Source organism: Schistocerca americana, unplaced genomic scaffold, assembly GCF_021461395.2.
Source record: "Schistocerca americana isolate TAMUIC-IGC-003095 unplaced genomic scaffold, iqSchAmer2.1 HiC_scaffold_180, whole genome shotgun sequence".
NCBI classification, from domain to species: domain Eukaryota; kingdom Metazoa; phylum Arthropoda; class Insecta; order Orthoptera; family Acrididae; genus Schistocerca; species Schistocerca americana.
In genome coordinates this window covers 15,041-31,720 of record NW_025725885.1, presented here as the reverse complement: position 1 = coordinate 31,720, position 16,680 = coordinate 15,041, and the positions used below count along the sequence as shown (strand labels likewise).

General features: G+C 54.8%; 41 non-coding genes across 41 annotated transcripts; 8 read left to right on the top strand and 33 right to left on the bottom strand.

The window, feature by feature from the left end:
- Positions 1-28: 28 nt before the first annotated feature.
- Positions 29-101, bottom strand: Trnam-cau. The gene has a single exon. It is a non-coding gene; the product is annotated as a tRNA-Met (tRNA).
- A 293-nt stretch (positions 102-394) lies between these two features.
- On the bottom strand, positions 395-465 carry Trnag-gcc. The gene has a single exon. It is a non-coding gene; the product is annotated as a tRNA-Gly (tRNA).
- Positions 466-806: 341 nt separating this feature from the next.
- On the top strand, positions 807-878 carry Trnag-ucc. The gene has a single exon. It is a non-coding gene; the product is annotated as a tRNA-Gly (tRNA).
- A 581-nt stretch (positions 879-1,459) lies between these two features.
- On the bottom strand, positions 1,460-1,533 carry Trnai-aau. Its single transcript has one exon. It is a non-coding gene; the product is annotated as a tRNA-Ile (tRNA).
- Positions 1,534-1,731: 198 nt separating this feature from the next.
- Trnae-uuc lies at positions 1,732-1,803 on the bottom strand. The gene has a single exon. It is a non-coding gene; the product is annotated as a tRNA-Glu (tRNA).
- A 265-nt stretch (positions 1,804-2,068) lies between these two features.
- On the bottom strand, positions 2,069-2,141 carry Trnam-cau. Its single transcript has one exon. It is a non-coding gene; the product is annotated as a tRNA-Met (tRNA).
- Positions 2,142-2,434: 293 nt separating this feature from the next.
- Trnag-gcc lies at positions 2,435-2,505 on the bottom strand. Its single transcript has one exon. It is a non-coding gene; the product is annotated as a tRNA-Gly (tRNA).
- Positions 2,506-2,846: 341 nt separating this feature from the next.
- Trnag-ucc lies at positions 2,847-2,918 on the top strand. Its single transcript has one exon. It is a non-coding gene; the product is annotated as a tRNA-Gly (tRNA).
- Positions 2,919-3,499: 581 nt separating this feature from the next.
- Positions 3,500-3,573, bottom strand: Trnai-aau. Its single transcript has one exon. It is a non-coding gene; the product is annotated as a tRNA-Ile (tRNA).
- A 198-nt stretch (positions 3,574-3,771) lies between these two features.
- On the bottom strand, positions 3,772-3,843 carry Trnae-uuc. The gene has a single exon. It is a non-coding gene; the product is annotated as a tRNA-Glu (tRNA).
- A 265-nt stretch (positions 3,844-4,108) lies between these two features.
- On the bottom strand, positions 4,109-4,181 carry Trnam-cau. The gene has a single exon. It is a non-coding gene; the product is annotated as a tRNA-Met (tRNA).
- Positions 4,182-4,474: 293 nt separating this feature from the next.
- Trnag-gcc lies at positions 4,475-4,545 on the bottom strand. Its single transcript has one exon. It is a non-coding gene; the product is annotated as a tRNA-Gly (tRNA).
- A 341-nt stretch (positions 4,546-4,886) lies between these two features.
- Trnag-ucc lies at positions 4,887-4,958 on the top strand. The gene has a single exon. It is a non-coding gene; the product is annotated as a tRNA-Gly (tRNA).
- Positions 4,959-5,539: 581 nt separating this feature from the next.
- Trnai-aau lies at positions 5,540-5,613 on the bottom strand. Its single transcript has one exon. It is a non-coding gene; the product is annotated as a tRNA-Ile (tRNA).
- A 198-nt stretch (positions 5,614-5,811) lies between these two features.
- Trnae-uuc lies at positions 5,812-5,883 on the bottom strand. The gene has a single exon. It is a non-coding gene; the product is annotated as a tRNA-Glu (tRNA).
- A 265-nt stretch (positions 5,884-6,148) lies between these two features.
- Trnam-cau lies at positions 6,149-6,221 on the bottom strand. The gene has a single exon. It is a non-coding gene; the product is annotated as a tRNA-Met (tRNA).
- A 293-nt stretch (positions 6,222-6,514) lies between these two features.
- On the bottom strand, positions 6,515-6,585 carry Trnag-gcc. Its single transcript has one exon. It is a non-coding gene; the product is annotated as a tRNA-Gly (tRNA).
- Positions 6,586-6,926: 341 nt separating this feature from the next.
- Positions 6,927-6,998, top strand: Trnag-ucc. The gene has a single exon. It is a non-coding gene; the product is annotated as a tRNA-Gly (tRNA).
- Positions 6,999-7,579: 581 nt separating this feature from the next.
- On the bottom strand, positions 7,580-7,653 carry Trnai-aau. The gene has a single exon. It is a non-coding gene; the product is annotated as a tRNA-Ile (tRNA).
- A 198-nt stretch (positions 7,654-7,851) lies between these two features.
- Trnae-uuc lies at positions 7,852-7,923 on the bottom strand. The gene has a single exon. It is a non-coding gene; the product is annotated as a tRNA-Glu (tRNA).
- Positions 7,924-8,188: 265 nt separating this feature from the next.
- On the bottom strand, positions 8,189-8,261 carry Trnam-cau. Its single transcript has one exon. It is a non-coding gene; the product is annotated as a tRNA-Met (tRNA).
- A 293-nt stretch (positions 8,262-8,554) lies between these two features.
- Trnag-gcc lies at positions 8,555-8,625 on the bottom strand. The gene has a single exon. It is a non-coding gene; the product is annotated as a tRNA-Gly (tRNA).
- A 341-nt stretch (positions 8,626-8,966) lies between these two features.
- Trnag-ucc lies at positions 8,967-9,038 on the top strand. Its single transcript has one exon. It is a non-coding gene; the product is annotated as a tRNA-Gly (tRNA).
- A 581-nt stretch (positions 9,039-9,619) lies between these two features.
- Trnai-aau lies at positions 9,620-9,693 on the bottom strand. The gene has a single exon. It is a non-coding gene; the product is annotated as a tRNA-Ile (tRNA).
- A 198-nt stretch (positions 9,694-9,891) lies between these two features.
- Positions 9,892-9,963, bottom strand: Trnae-uuc. Its single transcript has one exon. It is a non-coding gene; the product is annotated as a tRNA-Glu (tRNA).
- A 265-nt stretch (positions 9,964-10,228) lies between these two features.
- On the bottom strand, positions 10,229-10,301 carry Trnam-cau. Its single transcript has one exon. It is a non-coding gene; the product is annotated as a tRNA-Met (tRNA).
- A 293-nt stretch (positions 10,302-10,594) lies between these two features.
- Positions 10,595-10,665, bottom strand: Trnag-gcc. The gene has a single exon. It is a non-coding gene; the product is annotated as a tRNA-Gly (tRNA).
- A 341-nt stretch (positions 10,666-11,006) lies between these two features.
- On the top strand, positions 11,007-11,078 carry Trnag-ucc. The gene has a single exon. It is a non-coding gene; the product is annotated as a tRNA-Gly (tRNA).
- A 581-nt stretch (positions 11,079-11,659) lies between these two features.
- Trnai-aau lies at positions 11,660-11,733 on the bottom strand. Its single transcript has one exon. It is a non-coding gene; the product is annotated as a tRNA-Ile (tRNA).
- A 198-nt stretch (positions 11,734-11,931) lies between these two features.
- Trnae-uuc lies at positions 11,932-12,003 on the bottom strand. Its single transcript has one exon. It is a non-coding gene; the product is annotated as a tRNA-Glu (tRNA).
- Positions 12,004-12,268: 265 nt separating this feature from the next.
- Positions 12,269-12,341, bottom strand: Trnam-cau. Its single transcript has one exon. It is a non-coding gene; the product is annotated as a tRNA-Met (tRNA).
- A 293-nt stretch (positions 12,342-12,634) lies between these two features.
- Trnag-gcc lies at positions 12,635-12,705 on the bottom strand. Its single transcript has one exon. It is a non-coding gene; the product is annotated as a tRNA-Gly (tRNA).
- A 341-nt stretch (positions 12,706-13,046) lies between these two features.
- Positions 13,047-13,118, top strand: Trnag-ucc. The gene has a single exon. It is a non-coding gene; the product is annotated as a tRNA-Gly (tRNA).
- A 581-nt stretch (positions 13,119-13,699) lies between these two features.
- On the bottom strand, positions 13,700-13,773 carry Trnai-aau. The gene has a single exon. It is a non-coding gene; the product is annotated as a tRNA-Ile (tRNA).
- Positions 13,774-13,971: 198 nt separating this feature from the next.
- Trnae-uuc lies at positions 13,972-14,043 on the bottom strand. Its single transcript has one exon. It is a non-coding gene; the product is annotated as a tRNA-Glu (tRNA).
- A 265-nt stretch (positions 14,044-14,308) lies between these two features.
- Trnam-cau lies at positions 14,309-14,381 on the bottom strand. Its single transcript has one exon. It is a non-coding gene; the product is annotated as a tRNA-Met (tRNA).
- A 293-nt stretch (positions 14,382-14,674) lies between these two features.
- Positions 14,675-14,745, bottom strand: Trnag-gcc. Its single transcript has one exon. It is a non-coding gene; the product is annotated as a tRNA-Gly (tRNA).
- A 341-nt stretch (positions 14,746-15,086) lies between these two features.
- On the top strand, positions 15,087-15,158 carry Trnag-ucc. Its single transcript has one exon. It is a non-coding gene; the product is annotated as a tRNA-Gly (tRNA).
- Positions 15,159-15,739: 581 nt separating this feature from the next.
- On the bottom strand, positions 15,740-15,813 carry Trnai-aau. The gene has a single exon. It is a non-coding gene; the product is annotated as a tRNA-Ile (tRNA).
- A 198-nt stretch (positions 15,814-16,011) lies between these two features.
- On the bottom strand, positions 16,012-16,083 carry Trnae-uuc. Its single transcript has one exon. It is a non-coding gene; the product is annotated as a tRNA-Glu (tRNA).
- A 265-nt stretch (positions 16,084-16,348) lies between these two features.
- Trnam-cau lies at positions 16,349-16,421 on the bottom strand. The gene has a single exon. It is a non-coding gene; the product is annotated as a tRNA-Met (tRNA).
- Positions 16,422-16,680: the final 259 nt, after the last annotated feature.

Here is a 16,680-nt window from a genome sequence, read left to right as displayed (position 1 = left end):
GCACCACCATCAGTCACAGAAAATTAGATGCCCCGGGTGAGGATCGAACTCACGACCTTAAGATTATGAGACTTACGCGCTGCCTACTGCGCTACCGAGGCAGGCGATCGTTACACTTTCTGGAATCTTGGTAAGTACCGAATACAAGTGGTAGAGAGTCTGCACTCCCTGGCTCATTTTTTCTGTTGCTACACGTGCATTCACGGCGCGGCAGGCAACTTGCGATGCTAGGCCGACGCCAGTATGTACAATAGCACGCAGGAGTCCAAACGAGCAGTCGTCCGCGCTGCATGATTGGTTCTTTCCACACGGAATCCCGCGGTTCATTCTCATGGCTCACGCAGTTCGAGTGCGAAAGACACGCAGCACCCCTACCGGAGAAAAAACAAAATGATGCATCGGCCGGGAATCGAACCCGGGCCGCCCGCGTGGCAGGCGAGCATTCTACCACTGAACCACCGATGCTCGGGCCGGCGGTACCTTCACGCTGCTTCCCGAGCAGGTGTCTCAAGGGAAAGTGGGACTGCCGTCAAGCGCCGTAGCATTCTGTGGAGAAGATGCTGCAGACGCTGAATCCTGCACTGCGCTGCTTAAAGATGCCGCCAGAACGCGGTCCTCTGCGTACTCTTGCGTCGCCGGCGCCGACTCTTGCCAAAGGATGCGAAATGTGCGCGGATACGCTGTCCGAATGCGTCTGGATGTGCTCCCCTAGCCTGCCTCGAAATGCGCCTGCCGGGTACGATCACCTTCGGCCGCTGCCGACAGGCGGGAAGCCGACTCAGCGCGGTGGCGGGGCGATCGCTTGTGCGGTGGTGGTGTAATGGTCAGCATAGTTGCCTTCCAAGCAGTTGATCCGGGTTCGATTCCCGGCCACCGCAGCAGGCTTTTAATTTCGCCTATGAGTACTTTTGCCACGCGCTCTTAAACTATTGTTTTTTCGCCCTCTTACTCGCTGCATACCAGCCCTTAGTGTGTCTCGACTTGTCTCGACTTTGCTCAGCTGACGCGAGAGCTGACGCTCTCAAATCGGCCTATATCAAAACGACAAGCACGAGAAACGACTGAGAGAGGTAAGGAGAGGCGAGGCGATGGACACACAGCACGCCCCCTTCATTTCACGGTGGCGTCTCCCTGACCGAATCGGGCTGTAGCTCCGAAAACAATGGAGAAACAAAAATAGGAAGTAAAACTGCCAATAGTGCCCTGTGTTCCCATGCGCTCACCCGCCCAAGTACTGACAAGGGCCAAAGTTGTTACGCATCGGCAATCGGACATTTTCTTTCATTTTCTCTAACCAGTGTATTCAAGATATTATGGCCATTGCCGAGCGAATGCTGTAGTGCTTCCCCGCGAGTCGGGTTCGGATCCTCTGTCAACTTCCACGCAGGGTGATGATCATTTGGTCATCACACTCGCCAGCTGAAATCGGCGCTGCCTTTTCGCAGTAGTACAAGAGTAGTGGCCCGTGGGGGGATCGAACCCACGACCTTCGCGTTATTAGCACGACGCTCTAACCAACTGAGCTAACGGGCCTCGGCAGATGCAGTTGCTCAGCCCTACGCTGGAATCAGCTGGCATGAAGCCATACACCATTCCTACGGTCGTCGTGTGTCTGCTTCCCTAGTCTATATTCTGCTGACGGTCACGAAACAGTAGCTATATTGCGAGCAGGACGGGAAACGGCCGCTCGGACAGCTCAAACTTGTCACGATTCGTGTGGAAAAAATTCCGTTCCGGTACCGGGAATCGAACCCGGGCCTCCTGGGTGAAAGCCAGGTATCCTAGCCACTAGACCACACCGGATGCGGCCGTTTCATTCGCCCGTTCGTACGGTCGCTTGTCGCATTGTCGCTCTCTTTGCGAGCATCTTTGCACATACTGACTGGCAAGGCGCGCACCTCAAACGTCGCAGAGCAATGCTTTTGGCTTCATGCTCTGCTGGGAGAAGAGGAAAAGGGAAGCTGTATGTAAACATTTTCCCGCTGAAGCGTTGAAACGTTGTGGATAACAAACAAGAAATAAGTTGGCGCCCTAGCAACAGCACCACCATCAGTCACAGAAAATTAGATGCCCCGGGTGAGGATCGAACTCACGACCTTAAGATTATGAGACTTACGCGCTGCCTACTGCGCTACCGAGGCAGGCGATCGTTACACTTTCTGGAATCTTGGTAAGTACCGAATACAAGTGGTAGAGAGTCTGCACTCCCTGGCTCATTTTTTCTGTTGCTACACGTGCATTCACGGCGCGGCAGGCAACTTGCGATGCTAGGCCGACGCCAGTATGTACAATAGCACGCAGGAGTCCAAACGAGCAGTCGTCCGCGCTGCATGATTGGTTCTTTCCACACGGAATCCCGCGGTTCATTCTCATGGCTCACGCAGTTCGAGTGCGAAAGACACGCAGCACCCCTACCGGAGAAAAAACAAAATGATGCATCGGCCGGGAATCGAACCCGGGCCGCCCGCGTGGCAGGCGAGCATTCTACCACTGAACCACCGATGCTCGGGCCGGCGGTACCTTCACGCTGCTTCCCGAGCAGGTGTCTCAAGGGAAAGTGGGACTGCCGTCAAGCGCCGTAGCATTCTGTGGAGAAGATGCTGCAGACGCTGAATCCTGCACTGCGCTGCTTAAAGATGCCGCCAGAACGCGGTCCTCTGCGTACTCTTGCGTCGCCGGCGCCGACTCTTGCCAAAGGATGCGAAATGTGCGCGGATACGCTGTCCGAATGCGTCTGGATGTGCTCCCCTAGCCTGCCTCGAAATGCGCCTGCCGGGTACGATCACCTTCGGCCGCTGCCGACAGGCGGGAAGCCGACTCAGCGCGGTGGCGGGGCGATCGCTTGTGCGGTGGTGGTGTAATGGTCAGCATAGTTGCCTTCCAAGCAGTTGATCCGGGTTCGATTCCCGGCCACCGCAGCAGGCTTTTAATTTCGCCTATGAGTACTTTTGCCACGCGCTCTTAAACTATTGTTTTTTCGCCCTCTTACTCGCTGCATACCAGCCCTTAGTGTGTCTCGACTTGTCTCGACTTTGCTCAGCTGACGCGAGAGCTGACGCTCTCAAATCGGCCTATATCAAAACGACAAGCACGAGAAACGACTGAGAGAGGTAAGGAGAGGCGAGGCGATGGACACACAGCACGCCCCCTTCATTTCACGGTGGCGTCTCCCTGACCGAATCGGGCTGTAGCTCCGAAAACAATGGAGAAACAAAAATAGGAAGTAAAACTGCCAATAGTGCCCTGTGTTCCCATGCGCTCACCCGCCCAAGTACTGACAAGGGCCAAAGTTGTTACGCATCGGCAATCGGACATTTTCTTTCATTTTCTCTAACCAGTGTATTCAAGATATTATGGCCATTGCCGAGCGAATGCTGTAGTGCTTCCCCGCGAGTCGGGTTCGGATCCTCTGTCAACTTCCACGCAGGGTGATGATCATTTGGTCATCACACTCGCCAGCTGAAATCGGCGCTGCCTTTTCGCAGTAGTACAAGAGTAGTGGCCCGTGGGGGGATCGAACCCACGACCTTCGCGTTATTAGCACGACGCTCTAACCAACTGAGCTAACGGGCCTCGGCAGATGCAGTTGCTCAGCCCTACGCTGGAATCAGCTGGCATGAAGCCATACACCATTCCTACGGTCGTCGTGTGTCTGCTTCCCTAGTCTATATTCTGCTGACGGTCACGAAACAGTAGCTATATTGCGAGCAGGACGGGAAACGGCCGCTCGGACAGCTCAAACTTGTCACGATTCGTGTGGAAAAAATTCCGTTCCGGTACCGGGAATCGAACCCGGGCCTCCTGGGTGAAAGCCAGGTATCCTAGCCACTAGACCACACCGGATGCGGCCGTTTCATTCGCCCGTTCGTACGGTCGCTTGTCGCATTGTCGCTCTCTTTGCGAGCATCTTTGCACATACTGACTGGCAAGGCGCGCACCTCAAACGTCGCAGAGCAATGCTTTTGGCTTCATGCTCTGCTGGGAGAAGAGGAAAAGGGAAGCTGTATGTAAACATTTTCCCGCTGAAGCGTTGAAACGTTGTGGATAACAAACAAGAAATAAGTTGGAGCCCTAGCAACAGCACCACCATCAGTCACAGAGAATTAGATGCCCCGGGTGAGGATCGAACTCACGACCTTAAGATTATGAGACTTACGCGCTGCCTACTGCGCTACCGAGGCAGGCGATCGTTACACTTTCTGGAATCTTGGTAAGTACCGAATACAAGTGGTAGAGAGTCTGCACTCCCTGGCTCATTTTTTCTGTTGCTACACGTGCATTCACGGCGCGGCAGGCAACTTGCGATGCTAGGCCGACGCCAGTATGTACAATAGCACGCAGGAGTCCAAACGAGCAGTCGTCCGCGCTGCATGATTGGTTCTTTCCACACGGAATCCCGCGGTTCATTCTCATGGCTCACGCAGTTCGAGTGCGAAAGACACGCAGCACCCCTACCGGAGAAAAAACAAAATGATGCATCGGCCGGGAATCGAACCCGGGCCGCCCGCGTGGCAGGCGAGCATTCTACCACTGAACCACCGATGCTCGGGCCGGCGGTACCTTCACGCTGCTTCCCGAGCAGGTGTCTCAAGGGAAAGTGGGACTGCCGTCAAGCGCCGTAGCATTCTGTGGAGAAGATGCTGCAGACGCTGAATCCTGCACTGCGCTGCTTAAAGATGCCGCCAGAACGCGGTCCTCTGCGTACTCTTGCGTCGCCGGCGCCGACTCTTGCCAAAGGATGCGAAATGTGCGCGGATACGCTGTCCGAATGCGTCTGGATGTGCTCCCCTAGCCTGCCTCGAAATGCGCCTGCCGGGTACGATCACCTTCGGCCGCTGCCGACAGGCGGGAAGCCGACTCAGCGCGGTGGCGGGGCGCTCGCTTGTGCGGTGGTGGTGTAATGGTCAGCATAGTTGCCTTCCAAGCAGTTGATCCGGGTTCGATTCCCGGCCACCGCAGCAGGCTTTTAATTTCGCCTATGAGTACTTTTGCCACGCGCTCTTAAACTATTGTTTTTTCGCCCTCTTACTCGCTGCATACCAGCCCTTAGTGTGTCTCGACTTGTCTCGACTTTGCTCAGCTGACGCGAGAGCTGACGCTCTCAAATCGGCCTATATCAAAACGACAAGCACGAGAAACGACTGAGAGAGGTAAGGAGAGGCGAGGCGATGGACACACAGCACGCCCCCTTCATTTCACGGTGGCGTCTCCCTGACCGAATCGGGCTGTAGCTCCGAAAACAATGGAGAAACAAAAATAGGAAGTAAAACTGCCAATAGTGCCCTGTGTTCCCATGCGCTCACCCGCCCAAGTACTGACAAGGGCCAAAGTTGTTACGCATCGGCAATCGGACATTTTCTTTCATTTTCTCTAACCAGTGTATTCAAGATATTATGGCCATTGCCGAGCGAATGCTGTAGTGCTTCCCCGCGAGTCGGGTTCGGATCCTCTGTCAACTTCCACGCAGGGTGATGATCATTTGGTCATCACACTCGCCAGCTGAAATCGGCGCTGCCTTTTCGCAGTAGTACAAGAGTAGTGGCCCGTGGGGGGATCGAACCCACGACCTTCGCGTTATTAGCACGACGCTCTAACCAACTGAGCTAACGGGCCTCGGCAGATGCAGTTGCTCAGCCCTACGCTGGAATCAGCTGGCATGAAGCCATACACCATTCCTACGGTCGTCGTGTGTCTGCTTCCCTAGTCTATATTCTGCTGACGGTCACGAAACAGTAGCTATATTGCGAGCAGGACGGGAAACGGCCGCTCGGACAGCTCAAACTTGTCACGATTCGTGTGGAAAAAATTCCGTTCCGGTACCGGGAATCGAACCCGGGCCTCCTGGGTGAAAGCCAGGTATCCTAGCCACTAGACCACACCGGATGCGGCCGTTTCATTCGCCCGTTCGTACGGTCGCTTGTCGCATTGTCGCTCTCTTTGCGAGCATCTTTGCACATACTGACTGGCAAGGCGCGCACCTCAAACGTCGCAGAGCAATGCTTTTGGCTTCATGCTCTGCTGGGAGAAGAGGAAAAGGGAAGCTGTATGTAAACATTTTCCCGCTGAAGCGTTGAAACGTTGTGGATAACAAACAAGAAATAAGTTGGCGCCCTAGCAACGGCACCACCATCAGTCACAGAAAATTAGATGCCCCGGGTGAGGATCGAACTCACGACCTTAAGATTATGAGACTTACGCGCTGCCTACTGCGCTACCGAGGCAGGCGATCGTTACACTTTCTGGAATCTTGGTAAGTACCGAATACAAGTGGTAGAGAGTCTGCACTCCCTGGCTCATTTTTTCTGTTGCTACACGTGCATTCACGGCGCGGCAGGCAACTTGCGATGCTAGGCCGACGCCAGTATGTACAATAGCACGCAGGAGTCCAAACGAGCAGTCGTCCGCGCTGCATGATTGGTTCTTTCCACACGGAATCCCGCGGTTCATTCTCATGGCTCACGCAGTTCGAGTGCGAAAGACACGCAGCACCCCTACCGGAGAAAAAACAAAATGATGCATCGGCCGGGAATCGAACCCGGGCCGCCCGCGTGGCAGGCGAGCATTCTACCACTGAACCACCGATGCTCGGGCCGGCGGTACCTTCACGCTGCTTCCCGAGCAGGTGTCTCAAGGGAAAGTGGGACTGCCGTCAAGCGCCGTAGCATTCTGTGGAGAAGATGCTGCAGACGCTGAATCCTGCACTGCGCTGCTTAAAGATGCCGCCAGAACGCGGTCCTCTGCGTACTCTTGCGTCGCCGGCGCCGACTCTTGCCAAAGGATGCGAAATGTGCGCGGATACGCTGTCCGAATGCGTCTGGATGTGCTCCCCTAGCCTGCCTCGAAATGCGCCTGCCGGGTACGATCACCTTCGGCCGCTGCCGACAGGCGGGAAGCCGACTCAGCGCGGTGGCGGGGCGATCGCTTGTGCGGTGGTGGTGTAATGGTCAGCATAGTTGCCTTCCAAGCAGTTGATCCGGGTTCGATTCCCGGCCACCGCAGCAGGCTTTTAATTTCGCCTATGAGTACTTTTGCCACGCGCTCTTAAACTATTGTTTTTTCGCCCTCTTACTCGCTGCATACCAGCCCTTAGTGTGTCTCGACTTGTCTCGACTTTGCTCAGCTGACGCGAGAGCTGACGCTCTCAAATCGGCCTATATCAAAACGACAAGCACGAGAAACGACTGAGAGAGGTAAGGAGAGGCGAGGCGATGGACACACAGCACGCCCCCTTCATTTCACGGTGGCGTCTCCCTGACCGAATCGGGCTGTAGCTCCGAAAACAATGGAGAAACAAAAATAGGAAGTAAAACTGCCAATAGTGCCCTGTGTTCCCATGCGCTCACCCGCCCAAGTACTGACAAGGGCCAAAGTTGTTACGCATCGGCAATCGGACATTTTCTTTCATTTTCTCTAACCAGTGTATTCAAGATATTATGGCCATTGCCGAGCGAATGCTGTAGTGCTTCCCCGCGAGTCGGGTTCGGATCCTCTGTCAACTTCCACGCAGGGTGATGATCATTTGGTCATCACACTCGCCAGCTGAAATCGGCGCTGCCTTTTCGCAGTAGTACAAGAGTAGTGGCCCGTGGGGGGATCGAACCCACGACCTTCGCGTTATTAGCACGACGCTCTAACCAACTGAGCTAACGGGCCTCGGCAGATGCAGTTGCTCAGCCCTACGCTGGAATCAGCTGGCATGAAGCCATACACCATTCCTACGGTCGTCGTGTGTCTGCTTCCCTAGTCTATATTCTGCTGACGGTCACGAAACAGTAGCTATATTGCGAGCAGGACGGGAAACGGCCGCTCGGACAGCTCAAACTTGTCACGATTCGTGTGGAAAAAATTCCGTTCCGGTACCGGGAATCGAACCCGGGCCTCCTGGGTGAAAGCCAGGTATCCTAGCCACTAGACCACACCGGATGCGGCCGTTTCATTCGCCCGTTCGTACGGTCGCTTGTCGCATTGTCGCTCTCTTTGCGAGCATCTTTGCACATACTGACTGGCAAGGCGCGCACCTCAAACGTCGCAGAGCAATGCTTTTGGCTTCATGCTCTGCTGGGAGAAGAGGAAAAGGGAAGCTGTATGTAAACATTTTCCCGCTGAAGCGTTGAAACGTTGTGGATAACAAACAAGAAATAAGTTGGAGCCCTAGCAACAGCACCACCATCAGTCACAGAGAATTAGATGCCCCGGGTGAGGATCGAACTCACGACCTTAAGATTATGAGACTTACGCGCTGCCTACTGCGCTACCGAGGCAGGCGATCGTTACACTTTCTGGAATCTTGGTAAGTACCGAATACAAGTGGTAGAGAGTCTGCACTCCCTGGCTCATTTTTTCTGTTGCTACACGTGCATTCACGGCGCGGCAGGCAACTTGCGATGCTAGGCCGACGCCAGTATGTACAATAGCACGCAGGAGTCCAAACGAGCAGTCGTCCGCGCTGCATGATTGGTTCTTTCCACACGGAATCCCGCGGTTCATTCTCATGGCTCACGCAGTTCGAGTGCGAAAGACACGCAGCACCCCTACCGGAGAAAAAACAAAATGATGCATCGGCCGGGAATCGAACCCGGGCCGCCCGCGTGGCAGGCGAGCATTCTACCACTGAACCACCGATGCTCGGGCCGGCGGTACCTTCACGCTGCTTCCCGAGCAGGTGTCTCAAGGGAAAGTGGGACTGCCGTCAAGCGCCGTAGCATTCTGTGGAGAAGATGCTGCAGACGCTGAATCCTGCACTGCGCTGCTTAAAGATGCCGCCAGAACGCGGTCCTCTGCGTACTCTTGCGTCGCCGGCGCCGACTCTTGCCAAAGGATGCGAAATGTGCGCGGATACGCTGTCCGAATGCGTCTGGATGTGCTCCCCTAGCCTGCCTCGAAATGCGCCTGCCGGGTACGATCACCTTCGGCCGCTGCCGACAGGCGGGAAGCCGACTCAGCGCGGTGGCGGGGCGCTCGCTTGTGCGGTGGTGGTGTAATGGTCAGCATAGTTGCCTTCCAAGCAGTTGATCCGGGTTCGATTCCCGGCCACCGCAGCAGGCTTTTAATTTCGCCTATGAGTACTTTTGCCACGCGCTCTTAAACTATTGTTTTTTCGCCCTCTTACTCGCTGCATACCAGCCCTTAGTGTGTCTCGACTTGTCTCGACTTTGCTCAGCTGACGCGAGAGCTGACGCTCTCAAATCGGCCTATATCAAAACGACAAGCACGAGAAACGACTGAGAGAGGTAAGGAGAGGCGAGGCGATGGACACACAGCACGCCCCCTTCATTTCACGGTGGCGTCTCCCTGACCGAATCGGGCTGTAGCTCCGAAAACAATGGAGAAACAAAAATAGGAAGTAAAACTGCCAATAGTGCCCTGTGTTCCCATGCGCTCACCCGCCCAAGTACTGACAAGGGCCAAAGTTGTTACGCATCGGCAATCGGACATTTTCTTTCATTTTCTCTAACCAGTGTATTCAAGATATTATGGCCATTGCCGAGCGAATGCTGTAGTGCTTCCCCGCGAGTCGGGTTCGGATCCTCTGTCAACTTCCACGCAGGGTGATGATCATTTGGTCATCACACTCGCCAGCTGAAATCGGCGCTGCCTTTTCGCAGTAGTACAAGAGTAGTGGCCCGTGGGGGGATCGAACCCACGACCTTCGCGTTATTAGCACGACGCTCTAACCAACTGAGCTAACGGGCCTCGGCAGATGCAGTTGCTCAGCCCTACGCTGGAATCAGCTGGCATGAAGCCATACACCATTCCTACGGTCGTCGTGTGTCTGCTTCCCTAGTCTATATTCTGCTGACGGTCACGAAACAGTAGCTATATTGCGAGCAGGACGGGAAACGGCCGCTCGGACAGCTCAAACTTGTCACGATTCGTGTGGAAAAAATTCCGTTCCGGTACCGGGAATCGAACCCGGGCCTCCTGGGTGAAAGCCAGGTATCCTAGCCACTAGACCACACCGGATGCGGCCGTTTCATTCGCCCGTTCGTACGGTCGCTTGTCGCATTGTCGCTCTCTTTGCGAGCATCTTTGCACATACTGACTGGCAAGGCGCGCACCTCAAACGTCGCAGAGCAATGCTTTTGGCTTCATGCTCTGCTGGGAGAAGAGGAAAAGGGAAGCTGTATGTAAACATTTTCCCGCTGAAGCGTTGAAACGTTGTGGATAACAAACAAGAAATAAGTTGGAGCCCTAGCAACAGCACCACCATCAGTCACAGAGAATTAGATGCCCCGGGTGAGGATCGAACTCACGACCTTAAGATTATGAGACTTACGCGCTGCCTACTGCGCTACCGAGGCAGGCGATCGTTACACTTTCTGGAATCTTGGTAAGTACCGAATACAAGTGGTAGAGAGTCTGCACTCCCTGGCTCATTTTTTCTGTTGCTACACGTGCATTCACGGCGCGGCAGGCAACTTGCGATGCTAGGCCGACGCCAGTATGTACAATAGCACGCAGGAGTCCAAACGAGCAGTCGTCCGCGCTGCATGATTGGTTCTTTCCACACGGAATCCCGCGGTTCATTCTCATGGCTCACGCAGTTCGAGTGCGAAAGACACGCAGCACCCCTACCGGAGAAAAAACAAAATGATGCATCGGCCGGGAATCGAACCCGGGCCGCCCGCGTGGCAGGCGAGCATTCTACCACTGAACCACCGATGCTCGGGCCGGCGGTACCTTCACGCTGCTTCCCGAGCAGGTGTCTCAAGGGAAAGTGGGACTGCCGTCAAGCGCCGTAGCATTCTGTGGAGAAGATGCTGCAGACGCTGAATCCTGCACTGCGCTGCTTAAAGATGCCGCCAGAACGCGGTCCTCTGCGTACTCTTGCGTCGCCGGCGCCGACTCTTGCCAAAGGATGCGAAATGTGCGCGGATACGCTGTCCGAATGCGTCTGGATGTGCTCCCCTAGCCTGCCTCGAAATGCGCCTGCCGGGTACGATCACCTTCGGCCGCTGCCGACAGGCGGGAAGCCGACTCAGCGCGGTGGCGGGGCGCTCGCTTGTGCGGTGGTGGTGTAATGGTCAGCATAGTTGCCTTCCAAGCAGTTGATCCGGGTTCGATTCCCGGCCACCGCAGCAGGCTTTTAATTTCGCCTATGAGTACTTTTGCCACGCGCTCTTAAACTATTGTTTTTTCGCCCTCTTACTCGCTGCATACCAGCCCTTAGTGTGTCTCGACTTGTCTCGACTTTGCTCAGCTGACGCGAGAGCTGACGCTCTCAAATCGGCCTATATCAAAACGACAAGCACGAGAAACGACTGAGAGAGGTAAGGAGAGGCGAGGCGATGGACACACAGCACGCCCCCTTCATTTCACGGTGGCGTCTCCCTGACCGAATCGGGCTGTAGCTCCGAAAACAATGGAGAAACAAAAATAGGAAGTAAAACTGCCAATAGTGCCCTGTGTTCCCATGCGCTCACCCGCCCAAGTACTGACAAGGGCCAAAGTTGTTACGCATCGGCAATCGGACATTTTCTTTCATTTTCTCTAACCAGTGTATTCAAGATATTATGGCCATTGCCGAGCGAATGCTGTAGTGCTTCCCCGCGAGTCGGGTTCGGATCCTCTGTCAACTTCCACGCAGGGTGATGATCATTTGGTCATCACACTCGCCAGCTGAAATCGGCGCTGCCTTTTCGCAGTAGTACAAGAGTAGTGGCCCGTGGGGGGATCGAACCCACGACCTTCGCGTTATTAGCACGACGCTCTAACCAACTGAGCTAACGGGCCTCGGCAGATGCAGTTGCTCAGCCCTACGCTGGAATCAGCTGGCATGAAGCCATACACCATTCCTACGGTCGTCGTGTGTCTGCTTCCCTAGTCTATATTCTGCTGACGGTCACGAAACAGTAGCTATATTGCGAGCAGGACGGGAAACGGCCGCTCGGACAGCTCAAACTTGTCACGATTCGTGTGGAAAAAATTCCGTTCCGGTACCGGGAATCGAACCCGGGCCTCCTGGGTGAAAGCCAGGTATCCTAGCCACTAGACCACACCGGATGCGGCCGTTTCATTCGCCCGTTCGTACGGTCGCTTGTCGCATTGTCGCTCTCTTTGCGAGCATCTTTGCACATACTGACTGGCAAGGCGCGCACCTCAAACGTCGCAGAGCAATGCTTTTGGCTTCATGCTCTGCTGGGAGAAGAGGAAAAGGGAAGCTGTATGTAAACATTTTCCCGCTGAAGCGTTGAAACGTTGTGGATAACAAACAAGAAATAAGTTGGAGCCCTAGCAACAGCACCACCATCAGTCACAGAAAATTAGATGCCCCGGGTGAGGATCGAACTCACGACCTTAAGATTATGAGACTTACGCGCTGCCTACTGCGCTACCGAGGCAGGCGATCGTTACACTTTCTGGAATCTTGGTAAGTACCGAATACAAGTGGTAGAGAGTCTGCACTCCCTGGCTCATTTTTTCTGTTGCTACACGTGCATTCACGGCGCGGCAGGCAACTTGCGATGCTAGGCCGACGCCAGTATGTACAATAGCACGCAGGAGTCCAAACGAGCAGTCGTCCGCGCTGCATGATTGGTTCTTTCCACACGGAATCCCGCGGTTCATTCTCATGGCTCACGCAGTTCGAGTGCGAAAGACACGCAGCACCCCTACCGGAGAAAAAACAAAATGATGCATCGGCCGGGAATCGAACCCGGGCCGCCCGCGTGGCAGGCGAGCATTCTACCACTGAACCACCGATGCTCGGGCCGGCGGTACCTTCACGCTGCTTCCCGAGCAGGTGTCTCAAGGGAAAGTGGGACTGCCGTCAAGCGCCGTAGCATTCTGTGGAGAAGATGCTGCAGACGCTGAATCCTGCACTGCGCTGCTTAAAGATGCCGCCAGAACGCGGTCCTCTGCGTACTCTTGCGTCGCCGGCGCCGACTCTTGCCAAAGGATGCGAAATGTGCGCGGATACGCTGTCCGAATGCGTCTGGATGTGCTCCCCTAGCCTGCCTCGAAATGCGCCTGCCGGGTACGATCACCTTCGGCCGCTGCCGACAGGCGGGAAGCCGACTCAGCGCGGTGGCGGGGCGCTCGCTTGTGCGGTGGTGGTGTAATGGTCAGCATAGTTGCCTTCCAAGCAGTTGATCCGGGTTCGATTCCCGGCCACCGCAGCAGGCTTTTAATTTCGCCTATGAGTACTTTTGCCACGCGCTCTTAAACTATTGTTTTTTCGCCCTCTTACTCGCTGCATACCAGCCCTTAGTGTGTCTCGACTTGTCTCGACTTTGCTCAGCTGACGCGAGAGCTGACGCTCTCAAATCGGCCTATATCAAAACGACAAGCACGAGAAACGACTGAGAGAGGTAAGGAGAGGCGAGGCGATGGACACACAGCACGCCCCCTTCATTTCACGGTGGCGTCTCCCTGACCGAATCGGGCTGTAGCTCCGAAAACAATGGAGAAACAAAAATAGGAAGTAAAACTGCCAATAGTGCCCTGTGTTCCCATGCGCTCACCCGCCCAAGTACTGACAAGGGCCAAAGTTGTTACGCATCGGCAATCGGACATTTTCTTTCATTTTCTCTAACCAGTGTATTCAAGATATTATGGCCATTGCCGAGCGAATGCTGTAGTGCTTCCCCGCGAGTCGGGTTCGGATCCTCTGTCAACTTCCACGCAGGGTGATGATCATTTGGTCATCACACTCGCCAGCTGAAATCGGCGCTGCCTTTTCGCAGTAGTACAAGAGTAGTGGCCCGTGGGGGGATCGAACCCACGACCTTCGCGTTATTAGCACGACGCTCTAACCAACTGAGCTAACGGGCCTCGGCAGATGCAGTTGCTCAGCCCTACGCTGGAATCAGCTGGCATGAAGCCATACACCATTCCTACGGTCGTCGTGTGTCTGCTTCCCTAGTCTATATTCTGCTGACGGTCACGAAACAGTAGCTATATTGCGAGCAGGACGGGAAACGGCCGCTCGGACAGCTCAAACTTGTCACGATTCGTGTGGAAAAAATTCCGTTCCGGTACCGGGAATCGAACCCGGGCCTCCTGGGTGAAAGCCAGGTATCCTAGCCACTAGACCACACCGGATGCGGCCGTTTCATTCGCCCGTTCGTACGGTCGCTTGTCGCATTGTCGCTCTCTTTGCGAGCATCTTTGCACATACTGACTGGCAAGGCGCGCACCTCAAACGTCGCAGAGCAATGCTTTTGGCTTCATGCTCTGCTGGGAGAAGAGGAAAAGGGAAGCTGTATGTAAACATTTTCCCGCTGAAGCGTTGAAACGTTGTGGATAACAAACAAGAAATAAGTTGGAGCCCTAGCAACAGCACCACCATCAGTCACAGAGAATTAGATGCCCCGGGTGAGGATCGAACTCACGACCTTAAGATTATGAGACTTACGCGCTGCCTACTGCGCTACCGAGGCAGGCGATCGTTACACTTTCTGGAATCTTGGTAAGTACCGAATACAAGTGGTAGAGAGTCTGCACTCCCTGGCTCATTTTTTCTGTTGCTACACGTGCATTCACGGCGCGGCAGGCAACTTGCGATGCTAGGCCGACGCCAGTATGTACAATAGCACGCAGGAGTCCAAACGAGCAGTCGTCCGCGCTGCATGATTGGTTCTTTCCACACGGAATCCCGCGGTTCATTCTCATGGCTCACGCAGTTCGAGTGCGAAAGACACGCAGCACCCCTACCGGAGAAAAAACAAAATGATGCATCGGCCGGGAATCGAACCCGGGCCGCCCGCGTGGCAGGCGAGCATTCTACCACTGAACCACCGATGCTCGGGCCGGCGGTACCTTCACGCTGCTTCCCGAGCAGGTGTCTCAAGGGAAAGTGGGACTGCCGTCAAGCGCCGTAGCATTCTGTGGAGAAGATGCTGCAGACGCTGAATCCTGCACTGCGCTGCTTAAAGATGCCGCCAGAACGCGGTCCTCTGCGTACTCTTGCGTCGCCGGCGCCGACTCTTGCCAAAGGATGCGAAATGTGCGCGGATACGCTGTCCGAATGCGTCTGGATGTGCTCCCCTAGCCTGCCTCGAAATGCGCCTGCCGGGTACGATCACCTTCGGCCGCTGCCGACAGGCGGGAAGCCGACTCAGCGCGGTGGCGGGGCGCTCGCTTGTGCGGTGGTGGTGTAATGGTCAGCATAGTTGCCTTCCAAGCAGTTGATCCGGGTTCGATTCCCGGCCACCGCAGCAGGCTTTTAATTTCGCCTATGAGTACTTTTGCCACGCGCTCTTAAACTATTGTTTTTTCGCCCTCTTACTCGCTGCATACCAGCCCTTAGTGTGTCTCGACTTGTCTCGACTTTGCTCAGCTGACGCGAGAGCTGACGCTCTCAAATCGGCCTATATCAAAACGACAAGCACGAGAAACGACTGAGAGAGGTAAGGAGAGGCGAGGCGATGGACACACAGCACGCCCCCTTCATTTCACGGTGGCGTCTCCCTGACCGAATCGGGCTGTAGCTCCGAAAACAATGGAGAAACAAAAATAGGAAGTAAAACTGCCAATAGTGCCCTGTGTTCCCATGCGCTCACCCGCCCAAGTACTGACAAGGGCCAAAGTTGTTACGCATCGGCAATCGGACATTTTCTTTCATTTTCTCTAACCAGTGTATTCAAGATATTATGGCCATTGCCGAGCGAATGCTGTAGTGCTTCCCCGCGAGTCGGGTTCGGATCCTCTGTCAACTTCCACGCAGGGTGATGATCATTTGGTCATCACACTCGCCAGCTGAAATCGGCGCTGCCTTTTCGCAGTAGTACAAGAGTAGTGGCCCGTGGGGGGATCGAACCCACGACCTTCGCGTTATTAGCACGACGCTCTAACCAACTGAGCTAACGGGCCTCGGCAGATGCAGTTGCTCAGCCCTACGCTGGAATCAGCTGGCATGAAGCCATACACCATTCCTACGGTCGTCGTGTGTCTGCTTCCCTAGTCTATATTCTGCTGACGGTCACGAAACAGTAGCTATATTGCGAGCAGGACGGGAAACGGCCGCTCGGACAGCTCAAACTTGTCACGATTCGTGTGGAAAAAATTCCGTTCCGGTACCGGGAATCGAACCCGGGCCTCCTGGGTGAAAGCCAGGTATCCTAGCCACTAGACCACACCGGATGCGGCCGTTTCATTCGCCCGTTCGTACGGTCGCTTGTCGCATTGTCGCTCTCTTTGCGAGCATCTTTGCACATACTGACTGGCAAGGCGCGCACCTCAAACGTCGCAGAGCAATGCTTTTGGCTTCATGCTCTGCTGGGAGAAGAGGAAAAGGGAAGCTGTATGTAAACATTTTCCCGCTGAAGCGTTGAAACGTTGTGGATAACAAACAAGAAATAAGTTGGAGCCCTAGCAACAGCACCACCATCAGTCACAGAGAATTAGATGCCCCGGGTGAGGATCGAACTCACGACCTTAAGATTATGAGACTTACGCGCTGCCTACTGCGCTACCGAGGCAGGCGATCGTTACACTTTCTGGAATCTTGGTAAGTACCGAATACAAGTGGTAGAGAGTCTGCACTCCCTGGCTCATTTTTTCTGTTGCTACACGTGCATTCACGGCGCGGCAGGCAACTTGCGATGCTAGGCCGACGCCAGTATGTACAATAGCACGCAGGAGTCCAAACGAGCAGTCGTCCGCGCTGCATGATTGGTTCTTTCCACACGGAATCCCGCGGTTCATTCTCATGGCTCACGCAGTTCGAGTGCGAAAGAC